This window comes from Dendrobates tinctorius, unplaced genomic scaffold, assembly GCF_039654945.1.
Source record: "Dendrobates tinctorius isolate UK_male_01 unplaced genomic scaffold, ASM3965494v1 ptg000018l, whole genome shotgun sequence".
Classification (NCBI taxonomy): Eukaryota; Metazoa; Chordata; class Amphibia; order Anura; family Dendrobatidae; genus Dendrobates; species Dendrobates tinctorius.
Window position 1 is genome coordinate 17,456,337 of NW_027361686.1, and position 20,163 is coordinate 17,476,499.

Genomic DNA, 20,163 nt, shown 5'->3' on the forward strand with positions numbered 1-20,163 from the left:
ATTTTTTTCCCGTCACCGGTTGAGGCTGCTTCGTGGTTGGAGCGCAACCGGAGCAAATTGAGAGAAGATAATGGCAATATGACCACATGACCCTGCTAGACTGATCACTGGACAGGGTTGTGGCGCTGCTTTACTCTGTGAAATAGGAGCGCAGAGGAGGGGGAGAACTCCCCACTGGGATCTACGTATTATGGTTAATTGTTTGACTAATGGTTCGGGACTATGCATACTGTTGACAATATGGCGGAGAGGCTGCCAATGATGGAGGAGGACACGACGCATGTTGAAGTGCGGAATACTGAGAAGTTGCTCAGGTTCTTTGAGCTCCCACTCTCACGTTGGGGAGAGAGTGACAATTGCAAAAGGGGAAGGGTGGGGGGAGGGGAAGCGGAGAGGGATGGGGGGAGGTGGGTGGGGCGGATTTGTAGGGAGATGGGGGTTTTCATGCTGTTTGACCGGGTATGATTGGGACCACAATGTAATGATGTTACTTGATGATGATGGATTGTTCTTTCTAATGCACAATGAGTAACCGTACTGTTCGGATGTTAAGTTGGAATGTACGTGGTATATCTGATAAGGTTAAGAGGGCGGCTATTCTGAATCATATCAAATCCTGTGAACCTATGATCGCGTGCTTGCAGGAGACACATCTCACTAGAGACACTATGCACTGGTTGTCAAGAGCCTGGATGCTAAAGACATATCATTCTACTTATTCCTCGTACTCCAGGGGGGTGTCAGTCCTAATACACAAAAACACACATTATGAAGAGCTGGAAGTGCATGTAGACAGTGAAGGGCAGTATGTATGGATTGCTTGCAGATTGTTCGGACACAAAATGATTTTAGTGGCTTTATATATCCCTCCACCTTACTCTAAAAAGAAACTACAAGCAGTACTGGAACTGACGGGCAGATGGGGGGAGACTCCATTGTTGATTATGGGAGATGTTAATAACACTATGAATGATTTTTGGGATAAAGTACGACCGGCAGGTACGGAAGCTGGACAGGACAGGATGACTGCCTTTGGCAAGTATGTAGGGGAACTTGGGCTGGTAGATCTGTGGAGAGTACGAAATGAGGGTAAGAGGACTTTTTCATGTCATTCGGCAACACATGGAACACTGTCGAGGATAGACCTGGCTTTGGGGGATACCGCTATGGACGGGATGGTGGGGGAGGTGGAATACCTACAGAGGACTCTCTCGGATCATGGTCCTATGGTGGTCACGCTTCTGGTGAGATCTGCTCGGGGTCAGAGGGGAGGTTGGCGTCTACACCCGACGTGGCTTAAAGTGGTGGACATGGGTGGCATAACCAAAGAGCTAGAGCACTTCTTCCAAATGAACGAAGGGAGTACTGAGGCCACAACGGTATGGGATGCCATGAAGGCATTTATGAGGGGACTTTTTATAAGTGAGATTGCGAGGTGTAAGACCAAAACTAAATTGGCAGATCAACAAATAAAGGATGACCTGACAAGAGCGGAGGCAGACATGATTTTGGCGCCAACGAGTGAAGCTCACAATAGACTAAAATTGGCTCAGGAGGCAGTTGATAAACTGCACATGATGCAAGCTGAGAGGAAAGGGGCATTTCAGCAAGCTCAATTCTTTGAAGAAGGAGAGAGAGTAGGTCACTTGTTGGCGGTGATATCTGCGGCACAAAGGGAGTCTTCCAGGGTGTATAAACTGAGAGATCAAACAGGGGCGACTGACAGACACAAAGGACATACTGGAGGTCTTCAAGGCATATTACATGGCACTGTACACTTCGAGAGCACGGGACACAGAGGGGGATGTGGAGAAATTTTTGGAAGGCATTTCACTACCTAAATTGTCTGAGGAAGATAGGTTGAGGTTGGAAGAACCTGTGAGTGTGAAGGAGGTGGAATGTGCAATACTGTCTATGCCCAATAACAAATCACCGGGAGCTGATGGTCTACCTGGGGAGGTTTACTGGGAGTTAGTGGAACTGCTGGCTCCGAAATTGAAATCTGTGTTTGATGAGGCTTTAGTGATGGGGGCACTGCCGAGATCAATGGAGGAAGCAGTGATAGTGGTTCTGCCGAAGGAGGGAAAAGATCCCATGGATGCGGAGTCGTACAGGCCCATTTCGTTGTTGACAGCGGATGTCAAAATACTCGCTAAGATCCTGGCCACCCGGCTCACCGGGGTTGCGCATACCGTTATACACGAGGACCAGTCGGGCTTTATGCCTAACCGCTCCACGGCTGTTAACTTAAGAAGATTATATCTTAATATGCAACTGCCTGCTGATAATGGTGGCAGGAGAATAGTGATGTCATTGGATGCTAGGAAAGCATTTGATAGCGTGGAATGGCAATACTTATGGAAAATCATGAAACTGATGGGATTCGGCCCCGCGTTCATGGCCTGGGTGAAGTTATTGTACTCATCCCCAAAGGCGGTAGTTAAGGTGAATGGAGAACAGTCCGGGATGTTTGACTTGCATAGGGGCACAAGGCAGGGGTGTCCGCTGTCCCCGCTATTGTTCGCGGTGGCAGTGGAGCCCCTGGCGGCCAAGATTAGAGCTGAGAGGGGAGTGGTCGGATTTAAATTTGGGAAGCTGGAAGAAAAAATATCATTGTATGCCGACGACATCCTGTTGTTTTTGGAAAGTGCAGGAGAGACACTGGGGTGCGCGATGGATGTAATTAAACAATTTGGGAGCATTTCGGGACTGGAGATAAATTGGCACAAGTCTTATGTCATGGCTGTGGATAGAGCAATAGAAGCGGAGGAGATAGATGAGAGGGGGAAACAACTCCAGCTAGTTTCACAGTTTAAATACCTAGGGATATGGGTAGCTCTTCCACTGTCCCGATTCACGGATCTGAATTTGGTTCCTCTGCTAGAGAAATTTAAAGGGAAAATAGATGCATGGTGCAAATTGGCTTTAACGGTAACGGGTAGAACTAACCTTATTAAGATGGTCCTTATGCCACAACTAATGTACGTTTTGCACAATTCGCCGATATGGCTACCAAAAAAACGGTTTCGGGGCATTGATTCTATCTTCAGATCCTTGATATGGGGCAAGAAGCAGGCACGGATTAAATTTGGAACTCTGCAAAAAGGAAAGGAAGAGGGAGGACTGGCCGCACCAAATCCATGGGTCTATTTCTTGGCAGTACAGGGCCAGCATGTCAGGGGATGGAGAGAGCTCGATTGTGGAGGAGCAGCTCACCGGGTGCTGGTACATGTGACGGGGAGACGCCCACTTATCCAGGGTCTAGAGGATGGTACCTTTAAGAAACTGGGAGCACCATATCCTACCATAGGCATGATTCAGAAGGTATGGGACACCATTAAAAGGATCAGAGGGGTGGATGAGCTGACTAGGTACTCACCGGTGTGGGACAATGAGCATCTGCCGGAACTTAATAAGCTGCGTCAAATGGGCAATTGGAAGGCGAAAGGAGTAAGATATGTGTGCCAGCTGCAGAGTGGAACGGACCTGAAGACCTTTGAGACATTGAGAGAGGAATTTGATTTGCCTTCGGTATGGGGGTTTCAATACTATATGCTTCGACATGCTTGGAGGGCACAGTGTAGATTGGGAGCCATGACGGTTCAGGGCGACATTGTACTAGACTTTGTGTGTATGAAAGGAGGGACGAGGGGAGTTATATCAAGCATATATCATGATCTACTACACTCCTATCTGGGGGACAATCACCTCACTGCAAAGAGTAAATGGGAGAGGGAGGTGGGTACCCTCACAACAGAACAATGGGAGACTATTCTTGAATATGTCCCGAAGATCTCTCTAAGCGAGCAGGCACGGCTCTCCCAATTATATGTAATACATAGAACATACAAAACACCGCTGGTCCTATTCAAGGCGGGCTTGAGGGGAGACTCTAGCTGCCCTAGATGTGGCACAGACCAGGCCGGACTGTTACACATGCTATGGTCGTGTCCGCGGCTGGTGGCATACTGGCTGGTCGTTATCAACAAAATTGAGAGAGCTTATGTATGTACGCTCGACAGGAATCCAGTGCTGTGTGTTTTGGGGGAGGTGGATGGGATACCTGTCTCAGAACATTACAAAGTGGCAATAGCGAGGTTGCTGTATGTGGCACGCAAACTAATAGCACGAAAATGGAAGGATTCGGAACCCCCCACTAGGAGGGAATTTATTGCTCAGACACGTACGGTAATGCATTTAGAGGAAAGCATTTACAGGCGAAGGCATGGTGAAAGCACTTTCGAAAAAATATGGTCCGCCTGGATGGCGGTGATATGATTGCTAAGACTCTCAAGTATACCCGGCATAAGGAGTATTGGGGGAGGGGGGAGGGGGGGGGGATGGCTTTGATTGTATTACTACAAGATATGTGAATTGTTACATGTATATTGATATCCACTGTTTATTGTTTAAAATCTTTTGAAACCTAAATAAAAATAACTGGTTTAAAAAAAAGAGATGAGAGAATTTGATCGGTTCCCTGCTTATTCGGCAAGCTATAGCGCTTACCGAATAACCTGCAGAGGGAACCCGGCTTCCTGGATCGCTCCTGCTGATCAGCTATTCGGCTCCGTAGCTGCATGTGTCGCGGCTGTGTGACAGTCACGACACATGTATGGAGAGCCTTTATTGGGCTCTCCATGCATGTGTTGTGACTGTCACACAGCTGCGACACATGCAGCTGCAGAGCCGAAAGATTATTAGTAAAAAAAATTTCCAGTTATGCCAGAGTGAGAGAATTGTAAAGTTATGCTGAATATGCTGGCGCTACATGAATAAGAATTAATATCATTATTGTACTTCACTCAGATATACGAAGTGTTGCAAGACTTAAAAAGATGATTTCAGACAAGCTGAGAGCAATTCAATTTCATGGTATGTGTCTAAGTTTTGTCTTTAAAGTTTCTAAAATTGGGCACATTTTTTATCACCAGCTATGTGTACAATTGCAATAAAAACTAAGTGAACCCTTTTGAATTACCTAAATGACTGAATTAATTACTAATATAATATGGTTTGCTGTTCTAATATATTATTGAAGAGGTCTAATTGAGCAAATAAGAATGGATTTCACACGGGCAAATCCTGGGTACTGACAAATCAGTTCTTCTTGGAAAAGAATGATCAGTGTGGACCATGCTTCAAGGCAAACATTTGCCACAAGACTTCAGAAAATGTTTTGTAGAATCACGTGACAAACTAATAGTTACAATTATCCTACATGCATAACCATAGTCATTATGGCCAAATAATTCAATTTTGCATCATCAGACTAGAGGACATTTCTCCAAAAATTAAGATCTTTGCCCCCATGTGCAGTTGCAAACTGTAACCTGGATTTTTTTTATGGCGATTTTGGAGCAGTGGCTTCTCCTTGCTAAGAGACCATTCTGGTCAATATTTTCCACAGAGGTTCCCAAAACAGCAAAAAAGGGAAGATCACAGAAAAGTTGCAGAGTATGCTCCAAGCATACTCTTTGATGCAATCCTTAAAATCCTTAAGAGTACCACACGTTCACAAATTCATAAAATTTGTTTTTACCCTGTTGACACAACACACTATTAAAATCTGATGTACTCCACAAAACGTACACAACGCCACATTATAAATTAATACACCACTAAAAACCAAAAGCATTTTTATCATTAATATAACTATGCCTCTAGATGAATTCCTTGACTGGTGTAGTTTCCAAAATGGGGTCACTTGTGGGGGATTTCCACTGTTTAGGCACATTAGGTGCTCTACAAAGGTGACATGGTGTGCAGACTATTCCATGAAAATCTACGCTCCAAACGTCACTCCTTTCCTTCCGAGGCCTACCATGCACCCACACAGTAATTTCCCCCCACATTTGGGGTATTGAAGAACTCAAGAGAAATTGCACAACACATTTTGGGGTCCATTTTTTCCTGTTACCCTTGTGAAAATAAATAAAAAAAATTGGGTTTAAAACACATTTTTGTAGAAAAAAAAATGTATTTTATTTTTAATTTCACGGCTCAACGTTATAAATTTCTGTGAAGCCACCTGGAGATTTTAAAGTGCTCACCACACATCTAGGTAAATTCCTTGGAGGGTCTAGTTTCCAAAATAGGATCACCTGTGGAGGGGGGGTTGCACTGTTTAGGCACATCAATGGCTGTCCAAATGCAACATGGTGTGCACAGACAATTCCAACAAAGTCTGTGAGCTCCAAACCGTCTCTACTTTCCTTCTGAGACCGGCCGTGTGCCCAAACAGTAGTTTTCTTCCACATATGGGGTTTCAGTGTACTCAAGTGAAATTGCACAACAAATTTTGGGGTTAATTTTCTCTTGTTTCTCTTGTGAAAGTAAAAAAAATTAGTATAAATTAACATTTTTGTGAAAAAAAAGGTAAATGTTAAGTTTTTCCTTCCAGATTGCTTCTGTTCCTGTGGAAAAAGTTTGATTTTGTATTTTGACGGCTCAACATTATAAATTTATGTGAAGCACCGGGGGGTTCAAGATGCTCACCACACATCTAGATAAGTTCCTTGAAGTGTCTAGTTTCCAAAATTGGGTCACTTGTGGGGGGGTTTTCTTTGCTTAGGCACATCAGGGGCTCTCCAAACGTGACATGAGTCCACTCTCTATTCCAGCCAATTTTGCATTAAAAAAATTCTTCTTTTCCAAGCCCTGCCATGCGCCCATCCCTCATATGGGGTATCAGTGTACTCGGTAGAAATTGTCAGACAAATTTTGGGGTCTATTTTCTCCTGTTACCCTTGTGAAAATAAAAAAATTGGGTCTAAATTAAAATTTTTGTGAAAAAAAGTTAAATATTCATTTTTTCCTTCCACTTTGGTTCAGTTCCTGTGAAGGCTAATAAACTTGTTGAATGTGGTTTTGAGCATCTTGAGGGGTGCAGTTTTTAGAATGGTGCCACTTTTGGTTATTTTCTGTCATATCGGCCCCTCAAAGTCACATGTGATGTGGTCCCTAAAAAAATGGTTCTGTAAGTTTTGTTGGAAACATGAGAAATCACTGGTCAACTTTTAAAAGTTATAGCTTCCTAACCAAAAAATTATGTTTCCAAAATTGTTCTGATGTAAAGTAGACATGTGGGAAATGTTATTTATTAACTAAAAAAACAATCTAAGAATCAGTGGGATCTGTTGAAGCGTTCCAGAGTTATTACCTCATAAATTGACACTGGTCAGAATTGAAAAAATTGTCCTGAAGGGGAAAACATTTTTCAAGGTGAAAGGATTAAAGACAGGCAACGTGTTTGGCAAAATTCTGTCTATTGTCACAGGGCACAAGATTACTCCATATCCAATACCTTCTCTATTTATCCTACTTCCACCAGCAGGGTATATTGTTAAGACATGTTCTATGAAAAAAGCCTCTATCGCTTGTTCGTGAGTTGATGAACAAACCTTGAAATGACCGATATTGTTCACTTTTTAGAATCAAGAAGAAAAAAGTAAGGCTGGTTTCACACTTGCGTAGGGCATAGCTGCGGAGGGCTGCGTAGTTGCTCCGTTAGGCCCCGCCCACTGCCGCACCTCTTCCATTCAGCTCCTCCTACGTCGGCATGCGTCCTGCGTACCTATCTTTAACATTGGGTACGCAGGCCATGCAAATGTATGCGGATGCCTCCGCATGCGTCGTTTTGACGCTGCGCCGACCGCAACAAAATGCAACATGTTGCGTTCAACGCAGTGTCAAAATGACACATGCGGAGGCATCCGCATACATTTGCATGGCCTGCGTACCCAATGTTAAAGATAGGTACTCAGGACGCATGCCGACGTAGGAGGAGCTGAATGGAAGAGGTGCGGCAGTGGGCGGGGCCTAACGGAGCAACTACGCAGCCCTCCACAGCTATGCCCTACGCAAGTGTGAAACCAGCCTTACTTTTTTCTTCTTGATTCTAAAAAGTGAAGCTGAATGGAAGTTGTGCGGTAGTGGGCGGGGCTTAACAGAGGAACTACACAGCCCTCTGCAGCTATGCCCTACGCAAGTGTGAAACCAACCTAATACTGCCCAATGTGATGATTATATTACCCTGACTGACCCTATAATGTAATAATGTAATAACACCCCATACATGTAAAAATATCATACCAAGAGTAATTTCTGAACGTTTACACCCATAATCTGTACAATTCAATTAAAAATAAATTGAAATAATTTTGAGTGGAAGAAGAAAAATAAAGAACTAAAATAATGTGGTTGCATAAACATGCACATCCAAAAAGTATTACTTTTTTGAAGTACCCTTTTGAATTTGTGACAGCATTCAGTCTTTTTGGGTATGAGTCTATCAGCATGGCTCATCTAGAATTGGCAATCTTTGCCTACGTTTCCTTGCAGTTGCGCTTCAAATCAGACAGATTGTGATTGCACTTCCTGTATACAGCGCCCTCTTCAGGTCACCCATAGATTTACAATTTGTATTCAGGCCTAGGCTCTGGATGGGCCATTCCAAAACTGTGTTCTTCAGGCAAAGCCATTCTTTTGTTGATTTGGAAGTATGCTTAGGGTCATTGTTGGTTTTGCTGAAAGGTAAAATAAATCTTCATCTTTTTAGCAAAGGCCTGAAATGTTTGTTTAATATTGTTAGACGTTTGGAACTGTTCATAGTTCCCTCCACTTTGAATAAAGCCCAAGTTCCAACTGAAAAAGCAGTCCCAAAGCATAATGCTGCCTCACTGTGCCTATAGTTTCTTTTGGTGATGGGCAGTGTTGGCTTTGTCCTAAAAATACCTTTTGGAATTATGGACACAAAAGTTCAACATTAGTCTCATCAGATTATGACACATTTTCCTGCATGCTTTTGGTAGACTTGATGTAGATTTTTGCAAAACATAGCCAGGCGTGGATGTATTTCTTTAGTCTTACCAACCTACCGCAAGGGCCAGACATATGTAGAATACAGGAGAGAGTTGTCACATGCAGCACACAACCAATACTTGACAGAAATTCCTGCAGCTCCTTTACTGTTACAGTTGGCCTCTTGGCAGCTTCCTGGACCAATTTCCTTGTCTTGTCATCAATTTTCAAAGGATGTCCAACTCTAAGTAATGTCACAGTTGTGCCAATATTGATCCACTTCTTGATGACAGTCTTCAGAGTGTTCCATGATTTATCTGATGTCTTGAAAATTTTTGGGTACCTTTTTCCTGAATGATAACTTTCAACAATGAGATCCCTTTGCTGTGTTGTAAGCTGTTAATGGACCATGGCTTTTTCTGTAAAATGCTACTAAGAGAAAATCCTACTAGAACAGCTAAACTTTGCATGGGATCTATCAGAATCCCTGTAAATGATGGCGGCTGTGCACTGACTACTATTTAACTTGAGTATAAATGTGATTTAATTCTGAACACAACCACATCCACAATCATAAGAGAGTGTTCACACTTATGCAACCACATTATTTTAGGTTTATAATTTTGTCCCTCAAAATTTCACTTTATTTCTCATTGGATTTTTACAGATTATGGGTGACATTATTGGTAGAAAAATTTCTGATATTACACTTCGTGAGATTTTTTTTATTTTTTTTACATGGCAAAAGTCTGACTTTACAAGGGGTGTATAGACTTTTCATATCCACCATACATGTGATAATCTATGCGCTTCTCGTAACCCCTTTACTACCAAGGGTAGTTTGCACGTTAACTTCTGGGCCAATTTGTACAATTCTGACCACTGTCCCATTATGAGGTAATAACTCAGGAACGCTTCAACGGATCTAGGCGATTCTGAGATTGTTTTCTCGTGACATATTTTACTTCACTTTAGTGGTAAAACTGCGGTTTACAATCCGCAGCATGTCAATTGTTTGGTGCAGAAACGCTGCGGTTTTACACCTCATCCATTATGAGGTGTAAAACCGCAGGGCAAAACCGCAGAAAAAACGCAGATAATCCGCAGATAAACCGCAGAAAAACCGCAGCACTTTGTCCTGCGGATTTCCTGCGGTTTTCTCTACAAAATCCGCAGAGACTAAAAACTACGTGTGCACATACCCTAAAAGTGACACCATTCTAAAAACTGCACCCCTCAAGGTGCTCAAAACCACATTCAAGAAGTTTATTAACCCTTCAGGTGCTTCACAGGAATTTTTTTGAATGCTTAAAAAAATGAACATTTAACTTTTTTTCACAAAAAAAATTACTTCAGGTTCAATTTTTTTTTATTTTACCAAGGGTAACAGGAGAAATTAGACTGGAAAAGTTGTTGTGCAATTTGTCCTGAGTACGCTGATACCTGATATGTGGGGGGGAATGACTGTTTGGGGGCATGGCAGAGCTCAGAAGGGAAGGAGCGCCGTTTGACTTTTTCACTGCAAAATTGGCTGGAATTCAGATTCGATGCCATGTCACGCTTGGAGAGCTCCTGATGTGCCTAAACACTGGAAACTCCCCACAAGTGACCCCATTTTGGAAACTAGACCCCCCAAGGAACTTATCTAGATATGTGGTGAGCACTTTGAACCCCAAGGGCTTCACAGAAGTTCATAACGTACAGCCGTACAATTAAAAAAATCATATCTTTTTCCACAAAAATGATCTTTTCACCCTCAATTTTTATTTTCCCAAGGGTAACAGGACCCCAAAAGTTATTGTGCAATTTGTCCTGATACCCCATATGTGAGGGTAAACCACTATTTGGGCGCATGGCAGAGCTCGGAAGGGAAGCAGCGCCATTTGACTGGAATTGAGATCCGAGCCATGTCGTGTTTGGAAAGCCCCTGATGTGCCAAAACAGTGGAAACCCCCCAATTCTAACTCTAACCCTAGCCCTAACCCTAATGGGAAAATGGAAATAAATATTTTTTTTTAATTTTATTATTTTTCCCTAACTAAGGGGGTGATAAAGGGGGGTTTGATTTACTATTTATGGCGGGTTTTTATGTTTGGCAGCTGTCACACGCAAAAGACGCTTTTTATTGTAAAAATAGTTAATGCATCACCACATTTTGAGAGCTATAATTTTTCCATATTTTGACCCACCGAGTCATGTGAGGTCTTATTTTTTGCGGGACGAGTTGACGTTTTTATTGGTACCATTTTTGGTCATGTTACATTTTTTGATTGCTTTTTATTCCGATTTTTGGGATGCAGAATGAACAAAAACCAGCATTTCATGAATTTCTTTTGGGGGGTGCGTTTGCACCATTCCCCGTCCGGTAAAATTGATAAAGTGGTTTTATTCTTTGGGTCAGTACGATTACAGGGATATCTCATTTATGTCTTTTTTTTATGTTTTGGCGCTTTTATGCCATGAAAACAATTTTATATAAAAAAATAATTATTTTTGCATCGCTTTATTCTGCGAGCTATAACTTTTCTATTTTTTCGCTGATGATGCTGTGTGGCAGCTCGTTTTTTGCGGGAAAAGATGACGTTTTCAGTGGTACCATGGTTATTTATATCCGTCTTTTTGATCGCGCGTTAGTGCACTTTTTGTTCAGCAATATGATAAAGCATTGTTTTTAGCTTTGTTTATTTTTATTTGTTAAGGGGTTCAATAAAGGGGTTAAATAGTGGGAAAGTTTTATAGGGAGGGTTGTTACGGATGCGGCAAAACTAAATATGTGTACTTTTATTGTTTTGGGGTGTTTTTTATTTTCAAAAAATGAATTTATTAGGGAATATTTTATTTTTAAATTTATTTAGCAATTTTTTATTATTTTTACACTTTTTTTATTTTAACTTTCTTACACTGTCCCAGGGGAGACATCACTGTCGCAGATCACATCGCAGATCGCTGTGACAGATCAGCGCTCTGACACAGGCGCTGCACAGACTTCTTCATGCCTGCGCTCAGCTGGCAGTGAGGAAGCCAGCTCCCTGCAGGCCCCCGAAGGTCCCCGCTGCCATATTGGATCCGGGGACCTGCAGGGAACGAGGCCCCCGCAGCTGCGCTGCACATCGCGCTGCTCCTGGGGTCTCAGGGAAGCACGGAGGGAGCCCCCTCCCTGCGTGTTCCTCTCCTATGCCCCCATACACCGCGATCATGTTTGATCGTAGTGTGCCAGGGGTTAACGTGCAGGGGGCTGTCCGTGACCACCCCTGACACATAGTGCCGGATGTCAGCTGTGATAAGAAGCTGACACCCGGCCGCACCCCTGATCGCTATGACGTACTATTCCGTCCTTGGGAATTAGGTCCCAGGTCACATGGACGGAATAGTACACCTAATGTAGGAAAGGGGTTAATGTTATTTTTGGAATTAGTTGTACAGCTTCCAACCATTTTTGGTCCTATATCAGCTTCCCATTAACCTTTAAAATCTGATAGGAATTTCCCCATTTATATGGTGGTAAGATATTATCCATTGTCAGGTATGGTAATATGGTATGGTAGAGATTATAAGTCAGGTCTACCTTACCCACTATATCAGTTAGACAAATACAGTATTTTCGGTACGATTACGGTAATATTCATAGCAGTTTGTTGTGTCTTTATCTAAAATAGTTTCAAACTCTCCCATTTTCAAACAATCATTTCAATTGGATCAATTAAGTTCTGTTCTGGTTACTACTTGGGTTATTTTTGTAATCATGATTTACTCCCAAAGGTGTGTACCATTCTGGGAGTAGAGGTCATGAAGCCCTTGCGTATGGCATATAGATATATATTGCATCTGCTCATAGGGCATGTCACACTAAGAGATATCGCTAGCAATATCGCTATAACTAGTGACGTTATAGCGATATTGCTAGCGATATCTCTGTGTCTGATACTTACCTACGACCGGCTCCCCCGCTGGTTATCGCTGATCGCGCGAGAACGTTCAGGACTGTTTCTCGTCGTCAGCTTCCTGCGGCGCTTCCTGCTGTGAGGACGAGCGACGCGTGGAGCCGGGCGGGAGGACGCAGGATCGCCGCGTCTGACAGGTAAGTAGCGATCCCCGTCCCCAGCGATGTCGCTAGTGAGATCTGCCTATGTGGCAGCTCACTAGCGACCACTTAGCGATGTACCAGCGATCCTGACCGCGTCATATCGCTGGTCGGGATCGCTGGTACATCGCTAAGTGTGACAGTACCTCATGTCTAGCAACTCTTTTGTCTTCCACCATGCTTTATGCATTAACATCATAGTAACATAGTTTTGAAGGCTGAAGGAAGACCTTATGTCCATCTAGTTCAGCCTATTTTTAGTGCAGCTGTTCTGCATTGTTGATCCTGGGGAAGGCAAAAAACCCACAGAGTAGAAGCCAATTTTCTCCATAGGGAAAAAAAATTCCTTCCCCTAAGCTGGGTCAATCATCTACCTATAATATTATGTTATTCGTAACCTTCTATACTGTTACTCACAAGAAAAGCATCCATTCCTTTCTTAAATTCATTCAGTGAGTTGGCCATCACCACTTCCTCAGGAAGGGAATTCCAGAGCCTCACTGCTCTTACCGTGAAGAACCCTCTTCTATGCTGGTGCAGAAATTGTCTTTCCTCCAAATGAAGAGAATGCCCCCTTGTTCTTATCACAGTCCTTGGTACAAACAGTTCATTGGAGAGATCTCTGTATTGCCCTCTGATATACTTGTACATATATATTAGGTCTCCCCTAAGTCTTCTCTTTTCTAGAGTAAATAGACCTAATTTTGATAACCTTTCTGGGTATTGTAGTGAACCAACTCCATTTATCATTTTAGTAGCCCGCCTTTGAACCCTTTCAAGTTCAGTAATGTCTTTCTTGAGCACCGGCGTCCAAAATTGCACACAATACTCCAAGTGTGGTCTGACGAGTGATTTGTACAGAGGGAGAATTATGTTTTCATCTGGTATCCCCAGACCTCTTCTAATGCATCCCATGACCCTATTTGCTTTGGTGGCAGCTGCCTGACACTGGGCACTCCAATTTAGCTTCTTATTGACTAAGATGCCTAAGTCTTTTTCCATGTCTGATTTCCCCAGCAGTTTCCCATTTAGTAAGTAATTGTAGCATCTGTTTCTCCTTCCCATGTGCATAACCTTACACTTATCTGTGTTAAACCTCATTTGCCATTTTTCAGCCCAATTCTCCAATTTACTCAAATCTGTCTGTAGTTGCAAACTGTCCTCCTTTGTGTTAACTACCTTACAGAGTTTTGTATCATCTGCAAATACTGATATTTTACTGTGTAAGCCATCCACTAGATCATTAATAAATATATTAAATAGTATGGGGCCCAATACAGAACCCTGTGGTACCCCACTAGTAACCCTGGCCCAATCTGAGTATGCACCATTAATAACCACTCTTTGTTTTCTATCACTAAGCCAGCTACCTACCCATCTACACACATTTTCCCCTAGCCCAAGCATTGTTGTTTATTTTTAGTAGCAGCGACTTTAAATGTTATTAGCTTCTAAGACCTCAAATAAATGCATACTTCTTGTTATGATGTTTCAACTATAATGAATCCCATGTAAAATATTGAAATTGGTGTGATACATATTTATTTGGTTCTGGAACTGCTAGCCTACCCTCATCCTTAGGCACCTGCAACTTTTCTAACTTTATACATGATGTGCCCTTGCTCCAAAGTAATTCCATGAACATTTAATTTGTTATGAGTGTTATATACTGTAGGTGTAGGTGGTGGAGCAGCTGCAGCTTCCATATTACTTTAACAAGATTCTCCCTTTCCAACACTGAATAAGGTAATTGACACCATGTATTCAGTTCATCATTGAACTTATTAAAAAGCGGAATGGAAGTTAGTTTTTCAATTTCCAAAAGACTAATAGAAATCACTATGTACTGTATTTTAAAGTTGGTGCACACAACCAAGGTGTCAACATGTAATTAATACATACTGTACTTCAGATTTATCTACCAGTACGAGTACAGACTTGTCCCATAGAATCATAGAATGGTAGAGTTGGTAGGGACCTTCTGAGTCATCTGGTCCAACCCCCTGCTCAAAGCAGGATTTACTAAATCATCCCAGACAGATGTCTGTCCAGCTTCTGGAAGGAGAAGTCACCACCTCTCGTGGCAGCCTGTTCCACTCATTGATCACCCTCACTGTCAAAAAGTTTTTTCTAATATCTAATCTGTGTCTCCTCCCATTCAGTTTCATCCCATTACTTCTAGTCTTTCCTTGTGCAAATGAGAATAAAGTTGATCCTTCTGCAATGTGACAGTCCTTGAGATATTTGTAGACAGCTATTAAGTCTCCTCTCAGTCTTTTTTGCAAACTAAACATTCCCAAATCTTGTAACCATTCCTCATAAGACAGGGTTTGCAGACCGGTCACCATTCTGGTCGCTCTTCTCTGATCTTGCTCCAGTTTGTTGATGTATTTTTTAAAATGTGGTGCCCAGAACTGGACACAGTATTCCCGATGAAGTCTGACCAAAGAGGAGTAGAGGGCAATAATGACTTCACGTGATCTAGACTGTATGCTTATGTTAATACATCCCAGAATTGTATTTCCGTTTTTGCTGCTACATCACACTGTTGACTCATGTTTAGTTTATGATCTATTACTATACCCAAGTCTTTTTCACATGTGCTGTTGCTTAGCCCTATTCCTCCCGTTCTGTATATTTTTTTCATTTTTATTGCCCAAATGTAGTACTTTGCTTTTTTCCCTGTTAAAAACCATTTTGTTAGTTGCTGCCCACTGCTCCAGTTTATTTATATCTTTTTGAATCCTCTCTCTTCTCTAGTATTAGCTATCCCTCCTAGCTTTGTGTCATCAGCAAATTTAATCAGAGTACCCTCAATCCCTTCATCTAAATCAATGATAAAGATGTTGAACAATACAGGGCCCAGTACAGAGCCCTGTGGTATTCCACTTGAGACATTCTTCCAACTGGATGTGCAGTCATTTATGGCCCCTCTTTGGGTCCGATCACTAAACCTGTTATGAATCCACCTAACAGTTGCCTTGTTTATTCCATACTTAGTCATTTTTTCAATATCGATGGTGTGAGATACTTTGTCGAGACATACTATATCTAGAGCATTTCCCTGATTCACCCAGTCAGTGATTCTGTCATAGAAGGAAATTAAGTTAGTCTGACATGATTTATTAGTTAGAAACCCATGCTGACTCTGGCTAATCACGTCATTCTTATCCATGTACTTACATACTTGTTGTTTAAAAATTTGTTCAAAGATCTTTCCTGGTATAGAAGTCAGACTCACTGGCCTATAGTTCCCTGGGTCCACCTTCTTCCCCTTTTTGAAGATGGGAAGATAGGAACAACATTTGCTCTTCTCCAGTCTTCTGGTCCCAGTTCACAACCAGTGCCAAGTGCTCCCCAAACTCGCTTATAACAGACAGGAAGGTCTCCATATTACCAGAGAATACACTCCAAGGGACTTCAGATTCCAAACGAAAATAAGACTTTATCTATATATATATAATTGCCTTAAATTGTCCGTCATCCACTTCCGTCTGGATGTCCCCCGAATCCCACAATCCACTGCGCTGCACTGGAAGTATGCCGACCGCCATTTTGGTACACCCAAGTGATGCCGCCCGGATCCAGGACGCAACTGCGATCCCAGCAGCTGCTCGGATCCAGGCTGCCGCTGCGATCCCAACTGCCCCTGGGATCCCAGCTGCCGCTCGGATCCAGGCTGCCGCTGCGATCCCGACTGCTGCTGGGATCCCGGCTACTGCTTGGATCCCAGCCGCCGCTTGGATCCCAGCTGCCGCTACGATCATGAGGCTGTGAAAGGGGTGTAACGAGGGGGTATAGCGAGAAGGGTGTAATAAAGGGGGTATAATGAGAGGGTGTAATGAGGGGGGAGTAATGAGAGGGATGCTGCCGCCGGACCCCCGCCAGGACCCACTGCTTGACTACATGCGCCGGATCCCGCCGCTGCCTGCCCACCCACCTCCGTGCAGTTACAGCTGGCAGGAAAGACCGCGGCTTGAGGCCTGTGCTGGAGATTGGGTGCGGCCACCCTCTGGTGGCGCCGCACACCATCTCCAGCACAGACCCCAAAACACCGTCTTTCCTGCCAGTTGTGACTGCACGGAAGTGGGTGGGCCGCCACCCACAGCGCCACAAAGCTGCCCCCATCATGATGTTACTGCCCTCCTGATGCGATACCATCGGGCACACATCTAGTTTTAATATAATCAACAAGCAAATCTGTGTGGAAAAGTGGGCAATTGTCTTGGTCGTAAGACCTTGGTCCCAGTCATATGGGAATACTGATAAAGGTAGGCTGGCACAGTGTGTGTCATTTTGATGAGGAATCTGCTTTGCCTTGGTTCTATTTCTATGTTTCATCGTAATATTATGATAGCCCTGAAGACAAGAAGGTAGCAAGGTGAACTTAAAGGGAACCTGTCAGCTGTTTTGGCCGATATAAGATGCGGCCATCACCTTTCAGGTCTTATACACAGCATTCTATAATGTTGTGTATAAGCCCCCAACCTGACCTGGAAGAACTGAAAAATAAGTTTTATTATACTCACCTGCATCATCCACACAGGCTCCCCGGCATCACGCTCCTGTGCAGGCACCCTTTTGAGGGCAGAGCACAGTACTCCCGTGCGCAGGTGCTGGAAAGGGTCAGAGAGGCCTGGCACCTGGGCACTGCAGTACTTTGCTCTGCCCTCAACACGACAGAGAAGTACACCTGCGCAGGGTTGTGTCATCCACAAGAAAAAAGCAGGAGGGCGGCATCACAAGAAGATAGGAAGCACCGGACCAAGACTAGCGACACCCAACGGACCAGACCACCCCGATGGTGAGTATAATAAAAGTTATATACTGCTCTGTGGGAGGTGTGTTCTCGCAGTGAGCAGTATATGTACGGCGCCGCCATTTCCGGTCACTGCACGGCATCGCATGGTGACAAGGTTAAGATGGCTGCTGTCCCAGACACCAGACCTTCCCTGCTCCTCGCCCCAGGGTACTGTACCACCCCCCCGCATCGGCGATCGCTGAGATTGGCTGATCATTTCCGAACAGCCAATCACAGCAATGTGACAAAAAAGTTAAGAAAAAAAAACATGCCGTGATCTGTGCTGTGTGACACAGCACCAATCACAGCCGTCACAATGGGTGGGATGATTGTGATGTCACCTCACCTGATTAAGCCCTTTGGCGCTGATTGGCTGAACAATAGTTTCTGGCCTATCAACGTCAAAGGGGTTAATGTAAAATAGCAATCACCGCCCTGCACGCCACCAGGGTTAATGTAAAATAGCAATCACCACCCTGCACGCCACCTTTGTCTCAGATTTGGTGTGCAGAGCGGTTGTAATAGCCCCTCTGTGTCACCTGATTCAAAGATTCTTTGGTGACCAGTGTGATCTCCCCGGCGATCTCCTGCTTCCATCTCCAGCGTCCTTCTCTGCTGAGATCCTGCATTGATCTGCCTGCTGTGCTGTGTGCTGTCTGCTGAATGACTTATCAGTGATCACAACAGCAGCAACTCCTCCATCCCTGTACCAGTCCTCCATCCCTGTTTGAGTAACCCCCTCCCCTCGCCCTGATCAGTATCGCTGCTAATCAGAGACTATGCCACGGTACTTTTTCTTTTTTTAGTCAGCATAGCGGATCATTTTTGTGACTAAAAAGTTAAATGTTCATTTTTCCCTTCCACGTTGTTGGTTCCAAAATTGTGCTGATGTAAAGTAAAGATGTGGGAAATGTTATTTATTAACTATTTTGTGGACATAATTGTCTGATTTAAGGGCATAAAAAATCAAAGTTCAAAAATTGCTAAATTCTCAAAATTTTCGCCAAATTTCAGATTTTTTTCACAAATAAATGCAAGTCATATCAAAGAAATTTTACCATTCTCATAAAGTACAATGTGTCACGAGAAAACATTCTCACAATCCGTGGGATCCATTGAAGTGTTCCAGAGTTATAACCTCATAAAGTGACACTGGTCAGAATTGAAAAAAATGGCCTGGTCAGGAAGGAGAAAACAGGCTTTGGGGTGAAGGGGTTAAAGGAAAGATGTCAGAAGTTTTTTTGCTATATAATCTGAGAGCAGCATGACATAAGGCAAGAAAGTCTGATTTCGGTGATGCTGGGCTGCTTGGTGCAGTTTTGATAGAATCCTTGTTTTTTCTGATGTAGATGTAGCAGTGCGAAAACTTCTGTGTTGTGTATACTCCCACCCACACCCCTGACTGGCAGCTTCCTGTGTACACTGCACTGTCAGCAAGCTGCCAATCAGTGGTGGGGGCAGGGTTATATAGATTAGCGTGACTGGTGTGCATGTGTGATGTAGTCGTGTAGTGATAATCTCCTGCTGATAAATCACTGACTGTACTGAAACTACAACACACAGCCTAGTAAGTGACAAATCCCTGTAAACAGGTCTTGTGTCCTATATTATCCTTCTCTCAGATTAAATAGCAAAAACCTGCTGACAGATTCCCTTTAAGAGTTCAATACAACTGACTCCCTTCTTGAGAAACATTAAGTGCTCAAATAATCAGTAATTGTTGGAGCTCCCAAAGAAATACATGAGGAAAACGAGGCATGCTTGACGCCTCTTTATTCCCTGCCGAGCCCATTCTCCTTAAATACACAGGTCCCAGCAGTGAAGCCAGTTGATATGCCAGAAATGTCCCAGGTAGGACAACGCTTTAAAGGGAATCTGTCACCATTTTTTTCAACTATGATCTGCTGCCACTGACATCAGGGGCTTATCTACAGCATTCTGTAATGTTGTAGATAAGCCCCCCGATGCAACCTGAAAGATAAGAAAAAAAGAGTTAGATTATACTCACCGGGGGGCGGTCCCGGTCCGGTCTTGGTCCGATGGGTGTTGCGGTCCGGCGCCACCCATCTTCTAATACTGCAGGACTCTGCTCTGCCCTCAACTGGGCAGAGCAGTGCGCCAGCGCCGGAGCCACGACAGAAAGGAAAGAAGAGGACGGTATCGTATGAAGATGGGAGGCGCCGGACCGGACGGCGACACCCATCGGACTGGACCGAACGCCGAGGTCAGTATAATCTAACTCTTTTCTTATCTTTCAGGTTACATCGGGGGCTTATCTACAGCATTACAGAATGCTGTAGATAAGTCCCTGATGTCAGTGGCGGCAGCTCATAGTAAAAAAAAAAAAGGGTGACAGATTCCCTTTAATGTAGGGGCGGACATCTCTGGTTCACCCGGTGTAGCCACACTGGGGCCCCGGAGGTAAGGGGACCCACCTCTGGCTCCAAAGCAGGTGGAATTATGCATTACAATGAGCTTT